The 22,124-nt window shown below is 44.2% G+C and overlaps 1 protein-coding gene across 1 annotated transcript in view; it reads right to left on the reverse strand.

Moving 5' to 3' along the window:
- LOC308325061 (activated CDC42 kinase 1-like) overlaps positions 1-14,137 on the reverse strand; it is a 114,599-nt gene extending 100,462 nt beyond the window's left edge. Inside the window, exons 1-2 of the mRNA XM_080777456.1 lie at positions 14,012-14,137; positions 11,289-11,526 (exon numbers count right to left, since the gene is read on the reverse strand). The gene's annotated coding sequence lies outside the window, so the exon portion shown is untranslated. The remainder of the gene's footprint in view (positions 1-11,288; positions 11,527-14,011) is intronic.
- Positions 14,138-22,124: the final 7,987 nt, after the last annotated feature.

Genomic DNA, 22,124 nt, shown 5'->3' on the forward strand with positions numbered 1-22,124 from the left:
AAACCTGTATGGGAAACAAATAAACACAAATAGCACATTATATTTACAGCTATTAAACCGGTATACTATATGCGATGATATTGTTATTGTTATTGTTAGATAATAGATTAGAACATACCGTTAGTCCATTCAGATGTTTAATCGTGTGTTCACACGGCTCAATTCTTAGTTTGCAATTCTACCTAAAGCTTGGTCTCAATCAAGGATGTCTACTCAGTAGGTTGTGTTGAAGAAAAGAGAGAGAAAGATAGCTATTTCTTGCTGTTAAACCCCTGGGAGGCGGACCTGACCTACCCAGGGGGTCGGTTGGTGTCCAGCTAAGGGGAACTCCCTGCTCCAGGATGCCATGGTTCATTTTATGCATGCAACATATAGCAAAAGCATCAAATGGTATGAATAACTCCACACCTCCCACTCGGTATTCTGTCTGTAAAGACTAAGAAAACCGCTAACAACCTAAATTAAGTCATTGCAACTACAAGGTTATACTAATAAAACAATTACACATTTCACCCAAAAGCTAAATAAAGAAGCAAATACATATTGTCCATCAAAGGGTTCGAATATGCTAAAAAAATGGGGCGGACGTTTGTTGACGTCTTCTGTGTTGCCAGCACCCGCATAAGAGTGCACCTTACATACAACCCCCAACTAAACAGTCCCGCCACACAAGTCCACACGGCGGTGGGCTTGTGCAGGAGTCCTGCTCAGCGGTAGTCGCATGAGTTGCACCTGTAGGTACTGGCTTCTCTGAAGCACACTGCCAGCCGGCAGTGGAAAATATTTTTTAGTCCATTGTTCCTCTACTGGTAGAAGAACCACCAGCCTCCTAACATCTCTGTGGAGGGTGGTTGTGAGGCAACTTCCAACGAGCTGTTCACGTTTGGAGTGGCCAGTGGTGATGGGAATGCTTTGGCACGTCTTCACCTTTACGTCCCGGACGACTCCTTTTCCATCTGGATATGCCTCGACGACTCGGCCTAGTCTGAACTGGCCTCTGAGTGCATTCTGGTCTGCCATCCAGACTAAGTCTCCTACTGCGACGTTCCTAGCTGGTGTGTGCCACTTCTTCCGGATGAACAGGTCTGGCCCTGCCAGCTGGCTCCAACGTTTCCAGAACTTGTGACGGACGAAGGGGTACACAGGAGACTCGAATCCTCGGGTGTCTCCACTGTGTCCAGTGCGTCCCAGCAGGAGAGAGTTGGGGGTGATGACCTCAATGTTTTCGTCCAGTAGCTGGGCTCTGGCTCCAATGGGCCTCTCATTAGTCAGGTTGGCAGCTAGGTATAGGAGTGTTTGGAACTCCAGTGCTGTCAGGTTGCCTTCTTCTCCCACGCTGCTCAATGCTTTCTTCATTATGCGAACTGCTGCTTCTGCTGCTCCATTTCGATGGGGAGAGTCTGCTGGGTGTATCACCCAGGACCAGTCAGTTCCAGTCTCTGCTGCTGACAATACCTCCCACTTTGCTGGTGTACGGGCTCGCGTCTTCCTGTGCAACCAGATCTTCAGTACTCTTCTGATGGCAGCGATAGCACAACAGAGCTTTCGTAGTGAGCTGTATTTGCTTAGGTCAATTTGATTCACGAGGGCCGCGCCCCAAAGTTTCTTTGGTTCTTTGTCTGCTTCCCTTAGTGAGACAGCGGTGTCTGGAGATCCTTGTGGCTTGTCATTTTGGTTTCTGACTTTCTCTTTTTCCTTTTCAGGATTGTCATTTGTCGGCGTCTTTTTGGCTTGTGCTCTGGTAGTGACGGCTGAGAAGGCCTTCCTTTGCAGCTTGCTCACGACGTCTAGGGCAGCAGTAGCCACTTCAGATGCAGATTTCATTGGCCATTCTACTGCTTTTTCACGGAGCTCGTCAGATAGTGGCTCGTCCCAGGTGTCTTTCGTCATCTTACTGGCTTCTTGGAAGGCTCTTCTCACGAGTATAACTCCCTTCTGCTTCAGTGGTGACACAAGGCCAATCGGGTCATATATTCCAGCCACTTGACTTAACAGCATTCCTCGAGTCAAGGGGTTTGGTGTTTCCTTTATGACTTCTTTCTCATTCAGGTCAGCTTCCATCCTCATTTTCTGCTTTCTTTGGGAGAAATTGATGGAGCCCATGATGAAGAGCTTATCGTCTCGGACGAGGTAGCCGACTCCCAGGGCTTTGCTGTCTTCTCCCGTGAGTTGGTTAGGCAGGATCAGTGTCTCTGGTTTCGTTTCTGTCACATCAGGCCTCCCACTTTGACCGGACCGGACCCCGTGCTTGAGGTGGAAGCCACCGGTTGTCAGGATGTCTTCTAGTCCTTTCAAGGTCTGTTCCAGCTTGTTTGGGTCTGTCGTGAGGTGTTCCTCCACTCTGACGGTAGCCATTCTCATAGAGCGTGCAAAGTGAGTTGAGGAGTGGCGTGTCATCATCTCTGTTTCTTCAAAGAGGTCTGGATGCGCACCGCTCACTGTTTTGCCCAAAGGGCCATCCCATAGCACTAGGTCACCTGACATCTTCATTCTTTGTGGTGCCAGACGTCCCTCTCTTGTACTGATGAGTAGGTCAATCCTCCCTGGGCGAGTTAACTCTCCTGGACGGGTTCCTGGGAAGAACTTTTCCAGCTTCTCAGAGTCTATCCGTCTTCCTGCTTTGGTGATGTCTTCAAGGCCGTAGCAGATCATCTCGTGAAGCCTCAGTGTTTTCCGTGGGGTCCACACTTTTATTTTCACAAGGTATCTTCTTGTTCTGACTTTGGTTGCCATTTTTCCGACACCATACACGACCAGTGTGACTGCCTCGCCGGTCAGCCCGAGTCTTTCTGCAGCTCGGTGTGTAATATAGTTGGTGTCTGAGGCAAGGTCTATCAGGGTGCCAACGCAGTCGCCTCCATTCGTTGTGACGTTCAGTATCATCATCAGGACTGGGAGCTCTTTTACGCTTCTGTTCTGTGCTAGGCTCTTTATAGAGGTCACTTTATTTGTGAACGCCTTCACCAATGCTTCACGTTCTTGTTCGCTCAGATTCAATCCATCCAACAAGGTGTTCTGCTCTTCTGTTGGTCCATGAGGCCTTCCTGCTTGGGTTTCCTCATTGGCATCTCTGGCGTCCTTCCTTGCCTGTGGTTTGTAAGTGAGGCAGAGTAGGTAATTATGGTCAGCTGGGGCACCTCTCTTCTTGCACTCTTCTTTCGAGCAGAGAAATCTTTCTTCACACACTTCGTCAGCTTTGTGTGCGCGCAGGCATTTGAGGCAAAGTCCAGCTTTCTTCACTTTAGCTCTTCTCTCTGTCGCATTAGCCTTCTTGAAAGCCCGGCAGCTGAAAAGTCTGTTTCCATGTGCCACATCGCCGCACATAACACAGGGGTTGCGCTTATACTCTCCTTTTACTTCACTGGCAGTGGACTTTGTGAACGATGACCTGTCTCTTCCTCTACCTCTGGGCCGATCATTTTGATGAGACTTCACGGGCGCGGCAGGGTTTGCTGTTGGCGGAATTAGATCATCATCCATCATCTCTAGAACCTGCTCTTCTCTCTGCAGGAAAAGCAAGAGCCTGTCAAAATAATTATCAGGTGTGATGCCGTTGTACCCATCTTGCTGGTAAAATAGCCACTTCTCTCTGATGTTTACAGGCAGTTTTCCCTCTATAGAATTGACAGTCATAGGATTGTTGATGGCGTGCTCCATCTGAAGATCTCGTAGGTCACTCAGTGCTCTTTGTATCAGTTGAATCAAGTTTATAGTTAGCCTTGGTTGGTGGCCCCTGACGGCTGGCACTGCATCCAAGTCTCTCATTATCAGACGGGCCGTCAGCGTTCTGTTGCCATAACGGTTTTCAAGGAGCCGGAATATATCAAGTGTCCCTCTGCAGTGGTCCAACCCAAGGTCTCTCCTCAGTTTTCCATCTACACTGTTCAGCAGGTAGAACTTCCTGCAGTCATCTGAACCGGACGGATCGCCTTGATCCAGAACACTCTGCCATTCTCCGCGCCAGCGCCAGTAATCTCTTCTGTCACCGCAGAATCTTGGTGGTTCAACAGCAGCAAGTTTTATCTTAGGCCTCGTGCCCTGGGATCCCCCAGGACCTCCTTGCATCATGGCTTGGCTACTGGAGGCCGCTGCGTGACTGTATGCTTGCGACGTGCTGAAAGGATGGCTTTGTATGCCCCTGGTGGGTGGTTTCACATCGGGCCCAGACTGGTGCTGTGATGAGAGCATTTGGCCGTGACTGGCTCCGCCCGTCACTCTCTGTGAAGTCGCTGCAGCTCGAACATGCATGTCCGGGCCTCCTCCTACTGGCACATTCGTCTCAGCTGGAGGTGTAGGGGACTTCCTGTAACCATCATCATCCGGATGCACTCCTTCGCCCGCTTCCCTGCTCGTATCTTTAGACCATCCTTGGACATTTCGACTAGCTGGGAACATGAAGACCGTCTTTTGACTCTCATCGGATGAATCTGACTCCTCACCAATCTTCAGCTTCTCCCACTGGCTAAACATATTTTCTTTTGCGTGTGCAAAGCGGGCATACACCACTTTGCTTTTTATAGCATGCTCTGTGGGGATCTTATCTTTCCATTTACGCAGCACTGCTTCCAACTCATATAGTTTCCTATCCAACTCATCTCGCTTTCCACCTCTGACCTCTGCCGTCGCAGGGGTGGTGCAGAGAGCTTTGATGACGGATATTTCGTCCTGGACACTGCTTTCTACAGAACTGGTCCATGGTTTGGCGTGATATTCCCACATTGCTTCTCTTGCCTTTATTTCCACCTCTCTACATCTCTTTGTACAGGTGGTTAGCTTGCCATGAATTTCCTTTATGGCAGTGGCGTTAGCGGTAGTGTCTGCCTCAGTGAGAGCATCACTATAATCAGTCGTGGCGTCGGATAATTTTGCATAGTCTACTCGCACTTTTTGCCATCCTTCGATTAAGTCATCTTCTGGAGTAGACTCGCAATCAACGCTTGTTTCCAGTTTGGTAGCACTTCTGGAGAAAGATGATTGTGCGGCTGTCCTACTCTTTTTAAGCGTTTCTAGTTCAACTTGTGCCATTTTGTTGTTTTATTCTATTATAATTTAATAGGTGGACAATGAATAGCAATGTCAAAGTAGGTGCAAAAGTGTCACTATGTTATATGATCCAATGTCAGCTTTAATGATCCTTTTGTACTGGTGATAGCAGTGGATTAGAGGTGCAAAGTCAATTAAAAGTCAGTTTGGTTCTTGAAATGAATGCAGCAAATCCACAAGCTTCCGGTGAGGTCACTTAAAAGACACTTGGTGGCTAGGGGTGAGCATCAGTTCACAAGCTTAGATATAGCAGATCCACTTGCTCAATGTTAGTTGCTAGCATCTCAGTTTACAGTTCTTTTGTCCCAGAGTAGCTAAGTCAACATTGCTAGCTCTTGACTTGCCAGAGGCACAGCCATAAAACCCCTGCTGTGAGCCCTGGTCCTGTGAGCCCCGGGGGGGGGGGGGGGTGGTGTGTGGAAGAAGCAGCCTCTTCTCCCCACTCTCACAATCCACTCACAATGCACTCACAATGGACTTTATTTGTCCAATATGAGATTAAAACGGCTTGTTCACTTCCCTTTATGTAGAGCATACAAGCTTGTCAACGAGGAATCTGGTGTCTCCGGGCCTGTCCGGCAGGATTCTGGCCGGGTTCTGGCAGGGTGACTGTGTCCGCGTGTCCTTCAGCTGTCCTCTGTTGTCTTCCTACTTTATGTCGCTTTTAATAATAGCGCTAAAGCGGTTTTAATTACTGTCCCGGAATCTAATATTTTCACCTATTGCTGCCTACTTAATTGATTTGTTCAATCGTGCACAATTTAGGTAATTATATCAGATCTAAGGCCCCTGGGAAGGCCTATAACATCTGAATAGTTGCTATTAGGCAAATTACTCGGAAATATAAATACTGTTGCTAAAGCTTGAAACTGTTATTCCAGTGTTTAAATAAACCAAACCAATGTCTTTTACATTATTTATTATACATAATCAAAATACAGAATGGTAATATTTACAATGGATTTGTTTGCCTGTTGGCCTAATCTCTTGGTTGTGAGAATAGCAAGGTTTAACAGGACAGTAATGATCAGTGGTGATCAGTTAATGGATATCAGTTAGATATCAGTTAGTTATCAGTTAGTTAGTTAGGTAATTAAAACCTGTATGGGAAACAAATAAACACAAATAGCACATTATATTTACAGCTATTAAACCGGTATACTATATGCGATGATATTGTTATTGTTATTGTTAGATAATAGATTAGAACATACCGTTAGTCCATTCAGATGTTTAATCGTGTGTTCACACGGCTCAATTCTTAGTTTGCAATTCTACCTAAAGCTTGGTCTCAATCAAGGATGTCTACTCAGTAGGTTGTGTTGAAGAAAAGAGAGAGAAAGATAGCTATTTCTTGCTGTTAAACCCCTGGGAGGCGGACCTGACCTACCCAGGGGGTCGGTTGGTGTCCAGCTAAGGGGAACTCCCTGCTCCAGGATGCCATGGTTCATTTTATGCATGCAACATATAGCAAAAGCATCAAATGGTATGAATAACTCCACACACACACACACACACACACACACACACGTCAAACAACAAACACGAACATTTGTACTTTGACTCTCAAAACTGCACGTTTGGTAGCAGGAATTCTAGGAATTCATGGAATCATGGAAGCATACGCAATTAAAAGTGAGAGCATTCTCTGATCTGAGCGATATGCCCATATACTCTGATCTGAGCGATATGACCATATACTCTGATCTGAGCCATATGCCCATATACTCTGATCTGAGCGATATGACCATATACTCTGATCTGAGCGATATGCCCATATACTCTGATCTGAGCGATATGCCCATATACTCTGATCTGAGCCATATGACCATATACTCTGATCTGAGCGATATGCCCATATACTCTGATCTGAGCCATATGACCATATACTCTGATCTGAGCCATATGCCCATATACTCTGATCTGAGCCATATGACCATATACTCTGATCTGAGCGATATGCCCATATACTCTGATCTGAGCGATATGCCCATATACTCTGATCTGAGCGATATGACCATATACTCTGATCTGAGCGATATGCCCATATACTCTGATCTGAGCGATATGACCATATACTCTGATCTGAGCGATATGCCCATATACTCTGATCTGAGCGATATGCCCATATACTCTGATCTGAGCCATATGCCCATATACTCTGATCTGAGCCATATGACCATATACTCTGATCTGAGCGATATGACCATATACTCTGATCTGAGCGATATGACCATATACTCTGATCTGAGCGATATGCCCATATACTCTGATCTGAGCCATATGCCCATATACTCTGATCTGAGCCATATGACCATATACTCTGATCTGAGCGATATGCCCATATACTCTGATCTGAGCGATATGACCATATACTCTGATCTGAGCGATATGCCCATATACTCTGATCTGAGCGATATGCCCATATACTCTGATCTGAGCCATATGCCCATATACTCTGATCTGAGCCATATGACCATATACTCTGATCTGAGCGATATGACCATATACTCTGATCTGAGCGATATGCCCATATACTCTGATCTGAGCCATATGCCCATATACTCTGATCTGAGCGATATGCCCATATACTCTGATCTGAGCGATATGACCATATACTCTGATCTGAGCGATATGCCCATATACTCTGATCTGAGCCATATGCCCATATACTCTGATCTGAGCGATATGACCATATACTCTGATCTGAGCGATATGCCCATATACTCTGATCTGAGCCATATGCCCATATACTCTGACCTTTTTATACTTTTATATACTCAACCTTTTTTCCTCCTATATTCAGCTTTTGGTGTGTGTCAGACCAAACATTAAATTCCAATTGACAATGAATGGAGAATTGTACTTCATAGTGTCTGAGCAAATAGACATAGGCCCTTATTTATCAACACGGTGTACACCACGTTGATAAATAAGGGCCATAGTGTCTATTTTCTGTCATGATGATGTACGATGATAAGAGCGCCCCTCACTTCATCTTTCTAGAACGTAATATCTACGGTGTTCATTTAACTGAGAGTGTACAAATGGAACCAATTGACCCAAAAAAAAGTCCATTCATTGGAGATTCTTCTTCGAAAGCCTGGTTACAAACATTTTACAGTTTTCACTACTGTCCATCTGTGCTACAGATTAATATAAGAGTGTGATCTCAAATCTGCAAAATCCCTGTGCTATTGTGGAGCTGAACATAACTCAAAATGGGGGAAAAAACTGTAACCAAACATAGTCCTATGCTGTATGCACGCATTTTTGTTGTTACAAATGAATCAATCAAAACAACTTGAACTAAAACTATGATGTTTCTTTCAGTCACAGAGTCCTCGTGGAGATATCGGACATATCGGTGAGTCACGCATGTCAGCAGCAGGAGAGAGAGAGAGAGAGAGAGAGAGAGGCCCGGGATGACCTTCATACACAGTGTTAGTGATAAGCATCTCTGCCCTGCTGCCTTCAGCGCTGTTCCAATTATAGAGCCATTTACAGTCCTAAACGCCTGCGATGGTCTGGCCGAGATAAGGAAAACGGCCAGTCAGTCAGTCCCGGCTACCAGCATTAGGTCATTTCCCCATGCAGGGTCTGTCCATGTATACCATGTATTACTACAGTACCAGCATTAGGTCATTTCCCCATGCAGGGTCTGTCCATGTATGCCATGTATTACTACCAGCATTAGGTCATTTCCCCATGCAGGGTCTGTCCATGTATACCATGTATTACTACCAGCATTAGGTCATTTCCCCATGCAGGGTCTGTCCATGTATGCCATGTATTACTACCAGCATTAGGTCATTTCCCCATGCAGGGTCTGTCCATGTATACCATGTATTACTACCAGCATTAGGTCATTTCCCCATGCAGGGTCTGTCCATGTATACCATGTATTACTACCAGCATTAGGTAATTTCCCCATGCAGGGTCTGTCCATGTATGCCATGTATTAACGCACAGGCAAGCGTAGCTGCTGCCGCTCGTGCGCTCGTGGAAAGTATAGGCAAGATATGCTGGGCCTGGACAGACAGACAAACAGACCGACCGACATGCACACACACACACACACACACACACACACACACACACACACACACACACACACACACACACACACACACACACACACAAATAAGAATTGGTCAGCCTCATCATGCCGTTTACTGGAAGGGTGGGGGGGGGGTCGCTGTCAAGTGTGTTGTTTTTCCAGCGGGGTTTGACCGACCACAAAAACTCACCAGTGTTCATTTTACACGTCTTCATGACTCTGTGTCTCGCTCACCCTCCACACACACACACACACACACACACACACACACACACACACACAAGGGTTTACCCAGCACCACAGCCTCTTTGTGATTCCATTGTGTATTTTGGCGTTGCAAAATCCACCCACGTGTGCAAACGAGCAACGGCGGCAACGCACACCACAAGCATCCAGACACACGCACGCACGCACAGTGACACACGCACACACACACAGTGACACACGCACACACACAGTTGTGAATGCACTTGACATCATGGCCGGTGTTTGCTGCTTCACACTTTAAACCTGAATGCCATCCATTCAGACACACGGTGACTCAGCACCCCCTCACCCCCCGTCCCCCCCCATCTAGAAAGGAAAACACAGTCAGCGTCTGACATGAGCTCATGTGTCTACATACCGAGACCAAATAGTTGAGCTACTAGACCGATAACATACATCAGTATCAGTCGGCCATTCCTTATTTACTTGACCTTTTCATGACATCGTGTTGACAATTATGCAGCCAATGTGTCGGAAGTTTTAACCACTTTAACCATGGCATAACTCATTTGGGCATGTCGTCGTCGTAAAAAAAAAGAAAAGCTCAGCTTGTACTGGTACAATTTTCGGAAATAAAAGCTTTACCCGTTTAGACCTGCAAGGCCGATTTAGAAAATGCCTTTTCTTTCACAAAACGACAGTTTTGTGAAAGACACAGAATTGAATCCGGAAATCCGGAATCCGTAGAAGTATCGAAAAAGACTACAAGGAGAACGACTGAAGGCATATCCTGACTTCAGAGATAAAGTGACGCTAAATGGGTCTAAATGGGTTCATCAAATCTAAATTGAAATTGAAAATGTTGCACTTTTGGACTAATATCGGTAGACCACCAATATTTTTGAATGAGTCCTAGGCTCAGGACTCTCCTGAATGGACCCAAAAATCTGTCATCGGCCGGGCTACTAGACCACATAACAAGCATAAAATATAAGCAACTAAATATAAGCAATAATAAAAATCAACAGAATCATACTGGTCAGGTGGAAGAAACTGCACAGTTAACAAGCACATAAACGCTGTGTGTGTGTGTGTGTGTGTGTGTGTGTGTGTGTGTGTGTGTGTGTGTGTGTGTGTGTGTGTGTGTGTGTGTGTGTGTGTGTGTGTGTGTGTGTGTGTGTGTGCATTTACTCACACACACACACACACACACACACACACACACACACACACACACACACACAGTGTTATTATTGAGGTCAGAAACACGAGGTCACATAAAATGGCATTGCCTGGATGTGTTATTTTTGTTGTGTGCGGTTGCACACTGTAGAATACTGTGAATTGTCTCGTCTTTATAGGCTACTGAAATAAAGCAATAGTCCCAGGTTAATCATAGTGCCAAGATTATTGTCAGTTTTAGCCCTATATTCTAGCATAAATAGTCCTCTAAAATCACAAATGCACCGCAATTTGCATTGTGACACCTTTGAGCTTGATAAGCCACATTTTGCCAATAATGCCATAGTTGATAGTGTTTAAATATAATAAAAGGTTGATGATTAGTTACTCGATGTGTTAACCAGGTATCATTGTGAACACAACAAATAGCATCCTGTAGAGGAAACCATCTCAAACACCTTTCCCCATGAGGCAACATCAACATTGACATCACAGGGCGACCCTGCAGTGGTCAGAGCATACAGTATACCACTATACCACCACATGGATGAAAATGCCATGATCAGCGATTCCCTGGCTCCAATGCCAGTCGGCAGGACCATTCACGGCATGGCATTCCACTACTATCATTTCCTCTCTCTCTCCACTACAGTATCGCTTCGAAATGCCCCCACCCCTCCCACACACACACACACACACACACACACATGCACAGTTGCACACACACACACACACACACACACACACACACACACAAAGGGAGATTAGACATCACACACACGCAATACAATCCTACCTGCTGTGTTTCAATGGGAGGACAGAAAGGGCTCCTTGGCTTCCTTGTCAGTGAGCAGCCTCCTCTCGGACCCTGCTGGTTGACGGAGGACAGAAGGTCCCATGGACAGGTTTAGTAACGAGCTCCCTGGTGAAGGGACGACTGGCTACAGCTCCATCGTGTGCCTGCTGCTGGTCACACCGTCTCGAACATCTCCGTCCATCAGTCAATCAACACCTGGGGTGGGTAGGAGGCCTTCCTGCAGGAGTCCACATGCAAGAAGAAACCCACACAAACATAACATTATGGTCCAGGTTGACTGGGTCGTCTGGCCACAAAATTCAGGGCTAGAATTCAGAAATGTAACCACTTGAACCAGAGTTCCCATTTATGGGCATTTGAATAGGCGAACATTGGATTTCAAAGCAGTGCCCAGCCCATAGGTTTTAGAGGCCATACTTTCCGCTGTTCTATAGCAGTAATTCAATTAAAATGTCCCCTAACATTTCAGTAGGCAGAGATTTTCCATTATCTGGCTACGCAAGACTAGTTATTACTGAGAATTACTGGGTGTCTTATTGCAAAACTGCATAATGAACTAAATTAATAAAAGGGTCTGAATTGTGAGGGATATTCTCCTCACAAATGCCTATATTACATTTGTGAGAAGAAAAATAAACTACAACTGCAAGAAAAATCTGAATTTCAAGAAATTAAAACATGACTGACAAGTCACAACAATAAGAAAACTCTGAACTGAGTGCTTAAGACATAAAATTATAATTGCGGGAAAAATTACAAATTACAAAAATATTACTGGTATTTAACTTTTTTCAGTGGTATAAATGTGCTTCCGTAGTGAACAGATTCATCATGAAATCTTAGTCTTATCAATTAAAACTGCAGGGTTCTAACTTCTAAGGACGTTTTAATGGACAACTTTTTTTGTTTTAGGTTGTCAAGTAAAAGGTGAGTGTTCATTTACTGCTTTCTTTTGTTTTAGCGATTTTAGCTATTTTTGACAGGGTGCTGGGGCATTCGAACAAGTGGCTAAATAATCATTTTTTCTTATTTTTTTTACAAAAGATTACAGCTATTTATTTATATATAGACCCCAGTAAATTACATCTGGTTACAGTAGTTGTTTTCCGTGTGTCTGAACAAACAACTGACTACGAGGGGCTGCCATGCATTGTGTCGTAGGCTCAGTCATCAGTTTGTCACCTCCTCCTTCACATTCAATAGACCCCACGATCTTGTGTGTCCAGATGTAATTTCCTGGGGTCTAGTAGGACTATAGTAAATATTAAATAATAATAAAGAAATCGCTGTGAAAAAAAAGACGCATCGCTTCCTTCCTGGACTACATGTTGTCTCAGTAAAGCCGTTTCCAGACCTAAGCGCAAAACGGTTTTGCGCCGTGGACAGAAGAAGCTGTGACGGCGTGTGCGCAGCTGTTTTTAGACAGATGGGAATTAAGCTCCACCTCCGCGGACGATTGACACGGAGGAGAGCGCTTCCGGGAATCTGGCCGTCGCGCAAGTCGTCTGCGGAAGTGGAGCTTCTTTTCCATCCACCAGCTGTCTAAAAACTCGGTTTTGAAGCGTGCACGGCTCTTTTGATAGTGTGGCAGCACCCAAAGACAGCCCTCCCTCTATCCACAAGAAGGAGAAAAGCATTATGGGAATTGTAGTCCAGTGTCTGTGACATCAAGGTCACAGCTAAAATCTAAAATATCTAAAACCACATAACCATAACACACATACTGTAAAGACCCCAGGAAAGTGTTCTAAATCTTCTAACCGTCATTAACTTTTTTTTTTTTTACAAAAAAGGGTGAAGTTTGCACCTGATGAACCTGATAAAGCCTTATTATATTTATATTTTATACTTAGCCGATTTACAAGCTCACAAGTCACAACGCATCACAAAACAACATGTTGTGACTTGTGACCCTATATGTCTTGCGGCTTATTTCGGGGTAAATTAAACCGGATCCAGTCAGTGTAAATCCACCCACGCACACAGGATGTGCAACCAAACCAATTTAGTCTTCACCTGCTGAATCCATCCGTGCAACAAAAACAGATGTTCCAGTCAAATCTCCTGAATTCAAATCTTCTAAATTCACTGATATCCACATTGGTTTTGTTGTAGTTTGATGTTTAAATTCAACACTGGGCACAATTTGAAAGAATCCAATAAATACCATTTCGTTCCCAACTATGACATCTAATTTCAATTACCGGTACCATTTAGGCATTCAGTAGACACTTTTTCTTTTGGCATTTTATCACTTTATTTTAGGTGCACAAACTGCACATGAAGACAGACAGAAACCCGAAGGCAAAGCGATGGAAGACACACAAGACACAACCGGAGTCGGCTTTGACCTCGAGTCCATGGAACTCCCATGCGTTCAGCCAGGCACCACCAGGCACTCCATGATTTAGCAGTGAGCGACTCACTAATTCAATGGAGCTTGAGGGATCAATAACATGCAGTATATAGACCACTTCCGCAACAGACTTCCCACGCTGAAATGTCAATTGACTTGACATTGTTCCAGGCAAAGTGGGGGCCGGCGCATGAATGCCCCCCCGCATGGGGCCCCATGCAGGAGAGAGAGAGAGAGGGCAGCATGAATGAATCAATGTGATTCACAGGACACGGTCCACCCACCACCTAGTGAAGTACTGTAGCTCGCTAGATCCATGCACTGCCAGAGAACCCAAACCACTCACCAGAAGAAAGGAGAAACACCAAACTATTCTTCCTCCCGGGCCTGCACTCCACAAATGAGTCCTTTGTCCCCATCAGAAAACACACAGTACAGAACACAACACCACACACACACAAGGGAGGGTTACATTGCCAACTATGTACAGTGGGGAAACGCTGACCAGTGACAACACACACACACACACACACACACACACACACAGTGACAGTAGCAATAGCCTCAGGCATGTGTCAATGATGGATTATTGACACACAGGCATTTGTACATTTATACACAAAAAAGATGTCATCTCCCATTGACGGCACTCTCTTGACAGCGCCACGTGTCTGCCGCTCTTTACATTTCTGTTATGCAACGCTCTCAGTGGGCAGTGCAGAGAGGAAATGGCAGTTTATGGTCTGAGCCCCCACCCCGACACACACACACACACACACACACACACACACACACACAGTCTCCAGAGACCTCTATGAATGGTCTAAAATAAATCCCGTACACCACCAGGGCTAGAATGAAAAGTCCCTTGTACCCCTGGCTGAGTTTGGTCGTCTCTAACACAATGCTTCCCAATAGGGCTAACACAATGAACTGCATTTTTCTCATCAGTGCAAATTTGCAATTTGAATTTTCACATACATATAGAGCCTACATTGATGTTCCTAGGTTTTCAATGTAATGAGTCCCAGGACCCATATTGGCATGGGTGCTCTTTTATATGGGTCCCGACCAGGGAAATGTTATGGGTCCCAAATAAAATAACATTGGGATTTTTTGTCAAATTGCTGTTATTAACTTCTTGTTCTTACGTAGTTATAATTATGGAACATAGTAAATTACTGCCAATATAAAGTATAAAATAAAGAAGTATAGTAAAGGATGTCCTCTGCATAATAGAATAAACCTATATAAAGTGCCCCTCTGGGCACAGGTCTCCACCAGAGCAGGTCAGGTTGTGGCCTCCTGGTGGCGCTATAATAGGCCAATGTGAAAGGGTGTAATTTCTTCTCACGCCTTGGATGGCAATTGGATGATTTGAGGCATTTTGTTCCAAAAATGTGTTTTGCAAAAATCCACCTGTTGGTGGCGCCAATGTGAAAAGGGTGGGATATATTCCTCCGCCTAGTAGGAAAGTCTGTGAAAGATTTGAAAGAAATTGCACGCTGCGTTCATGATTTGAGGCTTTTTGTTCAAAACGGGACAAGCCTGCAAACTTTGAAAGCCAATGTTAGCCAATTAGGATGGAATATGAAATATCGAACAGATCCGGCATGAACACATGACTATAGAGATAGTGTGTAACGATTTGCGGGATCTGGAGGAGTAATATAAAAAAGTGTGTTTTTCAAAAGTTGGCCTCCTGGTGGCGCTATATAACAGGCCGTTCTGGAAGATTTGGGGCAGAGGTTCATCTTTGGCATCCAGGGAGTGTCTGTGCAAAATTTGGCATCGACCGGGATTTGTTAACGGTGCCGGAAATTAGCTGTACACAGACGGACGGACGGACACACACACACACACACACACACACACACACACACACACACACACAGACGGAGTGCAAAACATACTCTCTCCCCATGCCTTCGGCCTGGTGGAGACAATTGCACAATGTTTGTGGTGCATCATGAACAGCTTAATTTAAGGGGCGATTCACACTATGGTGCGCACTCGGGACCACCTGGCAGATGTTGTGGTAGTGTGAAGGATGCGTACCGTTCCCGGGAGCGGATCGCCCAACTCCCCGGGACCGCATGGGGGGCGGGTCTCTGGACCGATGAAGTGTATTCAGATACGGATCGTTCCAATGTGAATGCATGCGTACCTAAAGAAGGAATTGGACAGTTTTTTTTTTTAACGTGACATGATCTCTAGTTGACGAGCCAAGCGTCAACAAAAAAAAAACACACAGATGCTGCACGACACGCAACACCAGTGCATTTCTCAACGCCGCCCGTCTCCTGTTGAATCTGTGTATATACACGCAGCACCGCAGTACGCGCTGATCTTATTCTGCGGACTACACATGGCTCTTAGGCTTTGCTTGGCATAGTTTCCAAAGTAAAACAAAAAATAAATAATAATAATGCTAAAGTAAAATCCATAGCAAACTAATTCAAACACGACACTGGACCACAGAACTGACTGACACAGTGAATAGCAGGCAGGCTGACAGTGAAGTAGTATACCGGCAAAGAGGCAATGCAATGCAGTGTGTCTGGATTTATTGGAGACACAGAGTTGATGGTCAGTGTCCGTGCGCGCCAGCCATCAAGCACACCGCCATCTGGAGGATTAGTGTGTTATGCAAGTGTACCCGGGTGCGCTGTTGAATCTCGGGCAATGTGAATCATGGCCATCGGGGACCAGGCAACCGTATTCGGAAACAGTTCCAATTAAACGGATTCAGTCCGCCTCAGTGTGAATCGCCTATAAGTCTCTGTAGTACTTTTACTTGGACTTCACAACAAACACCTTCCTTCCCTTGGAATTTTGCCAGTTGGCTAGTGCCCGTTCAGTGCACCAAGTGTTATGCAGAAAGTCGTTCTGCTGTCAAAAAGATACCAAGCAAGCCTACCAGTGTGTGGTGCCAAAATGTGTGACCCTAGACTAGAGAAGTGGCCAGACAACAAAATGAAAATGGCAAATCTCATACTCAGGTGGATTTGAAATTTTGAACACAGACAATGTAGCATATTGTCTGTTCTCTAAACACATCCATGGTGAGTTTACTTTGTCCTTTACGAAATATAATAGACTCAGTGGTGTAAGGTTACTAAGTATATACTCAAATACTGTACTTAAGAACAATTTTTAGGTACTTTTATTCTTTGTACATTTATATTATTATTACAAGACATAAATTAAGCCCTATTTAAACTTTGGCCATTTGAAAATAGCCGATCTACGTACAAGTACAATCTCACAACGTCTGCTATACATGTTGTGAGCTTGTAGATCTGCTATTTCCAAAAGATTTGTATACATTTTGGACATATCATAATTTGTGAAACGGGACATTTCGGTACTGGTCTTTAAGTGCAATTTGATGAATACGTAAGTACATTTTGAATTCCAGAATTTTACTTGTACTTAGTTAAAACATTTTAATTGTGTCTCTGTCCGTGCCTCTGTGGTGCTGAAATGGTCAAGTCCTGCCATCTGCCCTTTGATGCACCCGGATGAACGCTCTACTTCCACATTTTTCTCGCTGGCATTGACAGCCCATACATCCAAACAGAAAAGTCCTATCTGATTGAATTCACCAACATTGGAGCTGTACGGAAAGCTTGAATTATCCTCTATCTGCAAAGTTTTGAGCTACAACTTTCTGTCAATAAATTCTGTGCATGCAGGTGATTATTTTCTATTCTAAGTGGCACTTAGAACTTTGGAAGCACTCATTTTCAATAATGCAACATCCCACTGCTTCCAGCATTACTGTATGTGCAATTAACAGGTGGTACGTAGGACCGTGATTTCCAACGAGCACTTCCAAACTCCAATGCTCCATGCTGTGCAATGTTGTGCCACTCAGTCTAGATGAGGCGGGGGGGGGGGGGGGGGGGGGGGTGTCCTGGTGGAAAAGTGAGACATGTGCATACTCTCCAATGAGGGTTTGGCCGGTGTCCAGTGTAAACCAAGTAAATGTGTCTGCAAGCATTGGTGTGATCAAACATCACTGGTTATCTAGTCCAGTGGTTCCCAAAGTGGGGTCTAAGCGCTAATAAAACAGGCTAGTCAGACTTAAATCTATGTCTTAGCCACTGCTGATTCATGCACTCCACAGTCAACAGAACGCCCTTTCATAACCCCCCCCCCATTCCCCCCAACTGATGAAGTCAGCGTGTCACCACTCCCGCGTTTTGAATGGCCACATCTTTAATCACCAGGCTCACTTGAACACGAAACAATGGGCTTTGTCTGTTTCTTTCAGGTCAGGCACTAACAAATCGTTGCCGGTCAGGGCAGAAACCTCTTATCTCCGTATTCTATTCTATTTTGACAATTGAAACCCTACTTGATCACGCAGGGCAAGACCTATGCTGTAGGCAGAAGTTGCGGGATTTTGGCGGAAGTACTGCTCAAGGAAATTACGTCTATGATTTACAAAATTGTAACAAAATTTGTTACAAGATGTATATCGGCCACATGCAGTCTTACATTGTTATTCAGTGCCCTAAACAAACATTAAAGTCCATATAGGGGAGGATGATGTTTCCTACATATCACCTTTGTCATCAGATCTCACTTGCATTTGTGACTGTACTTATGCATTCATGTACCATTCCCTAGTGACCTTTTCAGTCAAATCAACTCTGGTTAACCATAACTGTACCCCTTTTTGAGTGGTGCAACCACTCCCTTACGGAGCTATGTGTGTGTGTGGGTGGGTGGCTGGGTGGGTGCGTCTGAGCACGAAAACAGCATGGTTGTTTTTCACCACCTGTGCGCAACCTAACATGCACACAAACACACACACCTATTAACTGTGATTTCGGGTGTGCCAGTACAGTACAGTTACAGTACAGTAGAGGGACCCCCACACGGTAACTCTGTCATTTCTCAACCGTTTCGGACGCGGGCGGCTCACCGTAGAACTGACAGTGTTACAACATTTCGTGCAGCATTTTATGCAAGTAAACTAGTAAAGCCAATAGACCAGTTTGAAAACGTCACCAAAAGTAAGCCATAAGCACAACCTAACCATCCCATATCACTGAACTGTTCTATTAACAGAAGATAGCTTTTGCTATTGTTCTCCCGAGAAGGCAGACATATAGCCAAACAGTAGCAGGGTCATTTGATAGGACCCGGTGTCCAAAAGCCTTCTCCACCAGTCAAGGTAGGGGAGACAGCACCACTGAGAACCTGAAACACTATTCTCTCTGGGGATTAGAGAAGACCTTACAGAAGCACACACACACACACACACACACACACACACACGTAACCTAACACTTTGCCATGTCTCCCTCCTCTCAGTGTGTTGCCACTACGTACAAATAATGTAGAAAAACATCAGGATTGAGTTATGTCACCAAATGTCCCTGTGTAACAATAATATTGCATAGAGAGCAAGAGCCATCAATCATCAGGAGCTATTCTGCTTCTTGTAACAATTAACAATTTAAAACAGTAGTAGTAATAATAGTAATGCCTGAAGTGAATAAAGGCAAATGACATACAGCTAAGTTCAGAACATTGATTACATCACTTTACTTTGCCTTCAAAACCAAGAAAACATATCACAATATTGTGATACTGTATCTACAATCCAACAAATCTAGTCTCATATAATGAATGATATCTTGATATAATGTCCATACTCTGTTTTGTGTATAGGCCAGGAAGAGATCATGTCATCATTACAGAATCATACTAACTAATAAATCTATCGTTAATTTAACAGGCAAAGCACTACTGTTGTGGAAACACAAACTTCACCAACGGTGCTGATGGATATCGTGTCCTTAACTGTACATTTGACTTTCTGACCTTATTGTCCCTGTGAAAACATATCTGCAAATATGTCTTATCAGCTGCTGTATATAAACTATGGCTTCAATTACTCTCTCAGAAATAGAGTCCAAGCGGGAAGCACGCACATCTCAAAAACCTCTAAAGGTGGTGAACAAAAGAAACGTACAATGAAGGAAGGCAGTTCGCACACTGGTCTGTAGCTTCCAGAAGCACTTGATTTAGGTTACAACGTTTCGACACTTGTGGGTCTTCGTCAGGTATTAAATGACTCTCTTTTAATACGCATCAAGCCTTTTCATGCTGTGTTTTTCCAATCCACACAGGAAGGTGCGGAGGAAGGTGTATATCACGCTTTCAAAGGGCAGCATCCTGTTCTAGGGGAGTTGGCAGTGCCCCCGCTTGGCACGGCTGTGTTACCAGCTGCCCGCATGGCGGGCACTGATCCCAGAGCTGACTTACAGCTTCCTTGGTGACTTTGTTTTCGAGCCATCTGAACTCGTCATCATGGCACCTGGCTGTAATTGTACTCTCTCTAAACAAGTGTTTTTGTACCCTTTAGCACTTTTTGTACAATTAAGCGGAACAGAGTGGCCTGTTAACTCGTTAAGACCTGCTGAGGCCGATTCTACAAATTCCTTCTAAATCAGTAGTTCTCTAACTTATTCGTGCCAAGGACCCCCACAATCATATATTTGGCAGCAGACCCCCATCTGAAAATGTTTGAGATTTGTGTTAGACAAATTTCACTTTCAAGATTTTTCCAAAAAAGAATAGCAGATTACAAGCTTGCAGCAGCAGGGCATGTAGTGACAAACATGTAGGAGGAAATCACTGCACGGCCAATGGAAAATAGACAACATACAGAACTTTTTGAATATATCTGAAACAGTCTAAAAATGTGTTTGTTAGTTTTTTCCCTCTGGCATGGGTTAACAAGGACATTCAACACTGAACATGTGCAGTGTTGCCAGATTTTGCCAGATAAGTAAGCTATAGGCCACGTGAGTACTTTAAACCAATACTTTAAACCAATCAATATAGATTGACTATTTGAAAATAGCCAATCTACAGTACAAGCTCACAACTCGACCTGTAGATCTGCAATTTTCCACACAAAAAAAAGGAAGAAATGTGAAATAAAATGTGGAATATTGTTTGAGACATTCTAACACCACCAATCTGGTACAAAGCTTCCTGGATGGTACTAACATGTTCAGATGGGGGAACAAATACATATTACTTTGGGGGTCCTAGAACAAGTGGTTCTCTCATATTTGAGAACTTCACAATACATTTGAAGAAAGAAAGCCCAAATAAGCAACACCATTCCTCACGGTACCTCCTCTGTGAGCCCATTCCTCACGGTACCTCCTATGTGAGCCCAGTCCACACGGTACCTCCTCTGTGAGCCCAGTCCACACGGTACCTCCTATGTGAGCCCAGTCCACACGGTACCTCCTCTGTGAGCCCATTCCTCACGGTACCTCCTCTGTGAGCCCATTCCTCACGGTACCTCCTATGTGAGCCCATTCCTCACCGTACCTCCTCTGTGAGCCCAGTCCTCACCGTACCTCCTCTGTGAGCCCATTCCTCACGGTACCTCCAGCGTTGTAGTGCTAATGGTTTTAATGAGAGAATAGCGAGTGCACTGTGGCTCGCTGCCAAGGTTGTTTGGCAGCCTACTACAACATCTGGTCCAAGTCCAAAAAGCAGCCTGATAAATACAGTATATTCAAATATATTTACAAAGCAGACAAAATAGCAGCGTCAATAATCTGATAGAAATTCATAAAATAATCCATGAAATTGCACCTCACTTATTTCTGTGATAATATTATGGCTTGGCAACATAAACAAAACAGAAGGTGAAATAAACTGCTACTATAAATAATGAAAGTAAAAACACTGGCAAAATTCATATGTATCCCATTTGTCTCAAATTGGACCCAAAGCGCAATAATTATATACAGTAACTAAATGCATGTTAAAAAAGTTTCTGAAAAAATAAAAAAATAATCAAATGTTGCTATATCAGTGGTGCTTTTCAATTCAAGAAGGACCCCCAAAATCATATGTATTTGGCTGCACTTGAATAGTATAAAATAATGGTTAAAGTGGTTCAAATCTAAAATGACACAGATGCTTTCCTGGTTTTAATGGGTTAAAGACATTGGTATGTTGGTAGCAAGAATAACTTTATGCATCAAATTCCACTGCATTAAGTTTCACCATAAACATTGAGGTGTTGCGAGTTGTACCGTTTCATTGTGACCACAGTCAGTCTTTATCCCTCACTAACTTTTTATGATCACTTACCCGTAAAAAACGGCACGATACGGTTGAATACTGTCATTTAGTTTACTCTTTTTCCCAGTGGACTTCTTATCTTACAACCATTCATGAGAAGAATATAGAATGAATCACCAATGGTAATGTGTCATCATCACAAATCCTATCATCTGACTTTAGGCAATATTAAATATTCTGGATTAGCTACAGCACTGGTTCCACTTCCCAACAACCAGTGATACAGTATGTGGTAGTCAGCTATACGCGCGCGTGCGTGTGCCTTGGCATTTTGCAATTTTGCAACAAGCTGCACAATATACAATCAATCAGCTAACTGTATAAGT

This window comes from Protomyctophum bolini (assembly GCF_963924005.1).
Source record: "Protomyctophum bolini genome assembly, chromosome: 12".
Lineage (NCBI taxonomy): Eukaryota > Metazoa > Chordata > Actinopteri > Myctophiformes > Myctophidae > Protomyctophum > Protomyctophum bolini.